The sequence below is a fragment of the Tenrec ecaudatus genome, chromosome 7, assembly GCF_050624435.1.
Source record: "Tenrec ecaudatus isolate mTenEca1 chromosome 7, mTenEca1.hap1, whole genome shotgun sequence".
NCBI lineage: Eukaryota > Metazoa > Chordata > Mammalia > Afrosoricida > Tenrecidae > Tenrec > Tenrec ecaudatus.
This window is the reverse complement of record NC_134536.1, coordinates 108575255-108579149: the sequence shown is the minus strand read 5'-3', so window position 1 is coordinate 108579149 and position 3895 is coordinate 108575255. Positions and strand designations below refer to the sequence as shown.

Sequence of the window (3895 nt, the reverse complement as noted above, 5' to 3'; positions counted from 1 at the left end):
AAGTGCAGGGAAGTAAAGACGAAAACACTGCCTAGGATAGATTGCTTTGTTATTTATATTTTGTTTTTCCCAATAAGATGGAATAATAACTTCCTGCTCAAATGTATACTAAAATGAAAGGAACCTAATTTTTTAGTTTTATAAATATTTATGGATTCACATTTTCCAGAAAAATCTTGTCAAACACATCACCAAACAAACACCAGTGCTCTCTATTCTCAATATTAAGCATTTTGTCCATCAAATATTAATGAAGTACTCTATACTTTTATAACAACTCATCTGGGAAAGCAGTGATTCTCAAACAGTTTTAGAAATCTTAAGGTCAAAGTTGCAAACCGAACCTACGTAATGATTAGAAAAACTAAATGGCAAAACCTTGTTCTAACGGACTGAAATACCAAACAGATAGAGTAAGAGTTTTGAGGCTCTCGATGGCCCCGCACTGATCATCTTGCTGGCTGGCCCTGCACTAGGGGAGGTGTTCCCCTGGGAGGGTTGGCTGCAGCAGTGCGGCCTCTGGCAACCTGCTGCTGGGGCGGACAGGAGGCTGTGCTGCTTCCTTTTATTCTTCAGTAGAATTCTTCCCTTTCTGCAACAATGTCACCATTTTCATTGCAAGACCCCTGGCTGTTGATATTAATAGAATCACGGTCATCCCCATTCTCTCTTCTGTTTTCTCCATTGGCTTCTTTATCTTAGGTGACACTTTTTATCTCTGGATGGCTGAAACACTCAAGACTGTCCCCACTCTGGCCTTTCTTTGAAACAAACTCATCACATAAGCCTATTGTTTTTAGGGTGCAAATCACCCTCTTCTGCCACCATTCTTGAAGTTTTGTGAGCAATTTCTTCCAGTAATAGAGGCCTCTTTTGAAGACTTTCTTCTCTTTCTTCGAGTTCCTGTAGACATTCTCTCATTCTTCCCCTTTCACTCCTGAGGGAGTTTCTTCTGCATTTAGGTGTTTGAGCTAAGCTTTCATGTGGGTCATGCGCCTTAGCTCCGACTATCAGAAGGTTTTGCAATTCTTCCATTCTTTGCTTCTGTTTACTTAGGATCTGATTTCTTTCTTTCTTTTTAAAAATCATTTATTAGGGGCTCATACAACTCTTATCACAATCCATGCATACATCAATTGTGTAAAGCACATCTGGACACTCACTGCCCTCGTCATTCTCAAAACATTTGCTCTCCATCATTTTTTCCCCTTCTTCCAACATTTTGTTTTCATCAAGAGATCTCCTTATGGCTTGTTCTCTTTCTCTGAAGACACTGTGGATTTTGAAGGGTTGAACTTGAGCTTCTTAGTAGTGACTTGTACTTCAGAGACAGCCAGTGTTTCTTTCAAATTGTCTTTCTTCGCTTGAGTGTCGGGTCAGAGCTACTCGCTTTTAGCCGATGCGCTGAGGGTGCACACAGATGAAAGGGTTCACGGGGTGTCTGAAGTTTTGAATCACTGTTTTCTAAGATGCATCGCTGACATTGCTCAGGAAGGCTTTCAACTTCCGAAGTAGGGCGCTGACCCTGCGATTCCATAGACACTTGATGGGACACGGGTTCCTTGAGCTGGTCTCCGCTTCAGAAGGGACAGATGCTCCGACGGTTCTTGGGCTCTCAGCAGTGCCTGAAGGCTTCTAATGAACTCCTCTTTTAATTTGTCTCCATAAGTTGGGCCATAAATCGATCGAGGGAGGGGCCTGGCTTTAAATCGTTTTGTTGTCTCTAGAGACTTAGAAAAGTCTCTCAGCTTTTCCCGGGCTGCTTGTTTTTTTCCCCCCCATTCTTTCCCCCCCCCCTTTCTTGCAATGAACTTAAATGGTTTTTGTGAGACCCAAAGAGCATCTTTGATCATGTCCCTCCCGGGGCGCTCCCCTTTCTCTATGGACATGACTATGTCGTCATGAAAGGGAAGAAAGACACATGAAGAGACTGGTCTGACCATCTGAGAATTTCCTGCAGTGCTTTGCGTCCCCTTCCTGTTTTCACAAGTTTGTGTATCACCTTCATCTCAACACCTGACTCTGCAGTTGCCCCTTTGATTGAGATATTAACCTTGGTGTCATAGTTGTTGGTGTTCTAAACCACTTACACAATTTATTTTCTCATGGCAACATAATACTTTATATTCAGACATATAAAACCAAACTCAAGCTTACACTAATATACTAAAAGTCAGTAGTAATTAACACTTCCATCTATGAATCAAACATAAACATACTTCTACATTCCTACACACAATTAGGCTTGCACAAGACTGGGGAAAATCCTCAACTACTGGTGCACTCATCTGCACGCCAGCCCACAGTGTCCCAAGCTCAGTTTAGACAAAGCTTAGCTCATTATTTCCTGCATGCTCACGTCTTTTTATTTACCTAATCATCTTAGTTCGAAAGCAGAGACAAAGTCTCCTGAATTCCTCACTTCACATAACTGCTGGTCAGCAAGTCTTGTGGAGTTCTATAAAACTCGGTATCTGTGTCATTTCTCACCTAGCTACACTTAGTTCAAATCGGAATCTTCAGGTTTCAATAACCGTGTTTGCTCCATTTTAGCAAGCTCCCTGCCTCCAAATTATTCTCCACTCTTCTTACTCAAGATATGATTCTAAAATTCAAATGTAATCATGCATAACGTATTTTAATGACTTGTCATTAGAGCATCATGAACTTGTCTACCATTACATTCACATTCCTAGGATGATTTCCATGCACATGTCCACAACCTGTGACTTTCTTGAGGGAAAGAACCTCTATGGTCACAGAGCCCCATAAACTTTCCCCTATCTTCTACTTGGTGTCCGGTTTAAATTCAAGGGACATTTGCCTGAGATCCTGGCTGTGAAATAAAAGACAATCATAAAAAATGCCTTAGTGCAATTGGAGTTATAATGCCAGTTCTGACTCATAGTCACCTATTATAGGGTTTCTGAGATTGTAAATCTTTACGGGATCAAATAGCCTCAGTTTTCTGCCCTGGAGCAGATGGTGGGTTTGAACTGCTGACGTTGGGGTCAGCAGTCTAATGCATACTCAACAGTGCCACCAGGGCCACTCCCTACTTTAATATGCACATAAATTCCACTTGCACATAATACAGAGCTTTGATAAGGCAGGATCTATGTAATAAGAACAGCACTTTGTCTGAAAACTAAAAGTGAAAACCATGAAGAACTTAAATAGTGTTGATGTTTGAGGGATTGTGTTTTAAAACATGCTTTATTTTTCCCCTTTTCCCCCCTTTAGTTTTAAAAAATTAGAGAGGAACACTTCTGTTCTGTGTTAATTAAAGATATAGAACGATCAAGAAATAAGAAGGCTCCTACTAAGTGATCTTTGCCAAAATTAATTGAATAAGACACACCTACTGGTTTGAAGAGCCATCTGAAACAGCATATAACACAACAGGAGAGATAATGTGCTGATATGCTGAGCGTATGTGCCACAAAAATCAGGAATATTCAATTAATACTTTCACTTATGAGAAAAGAAGCAGCAGTTGATATGCCAGTGATGTTTTAAATGGCAGTGATATTAATTCAGAATTATTACTCTCATTAACTGTATATTATTTTGCACAGGTATTCAGTTTGAATTTAGGGACATCTAAATGTGGTATAAAATGACTAAAGAGTCAATGCTATTGATTTTCAAATTCAACATTAAAGATATGTAAAAATTAAGATCATAGGATGAATATATAATAAAGTTGATAAGAGATTTCAAATGAAATCTCTTAAATGTAATGAATAGTAGAGTAAAATGACATATTTTTAGCTATTCTTCCTCAAGTTTAGTAGAAGCTTAACTTATAATAAATCCTAAAGAAGAATTGTATTGAATAAGTATTGAATGAATAAACACACAAATGTGTCAAATACCCTGCTCACTTGGATAT

The 3895-nt window shown here is 39.3% G+C and overlaps 1 pseudogene; it reads right to left on the bottom strand.

Moving 5' to 3' along the window:
• Positions 1-572: 572 nt before the first annotated feature.
• Positions 573-1889, bottom strand: LOC142452449 (protein FAM161A-like; annotated as a pseudogene).
• Between the last annotated feature and the right edge of the window lie 2006 nt (positions 1890-3895).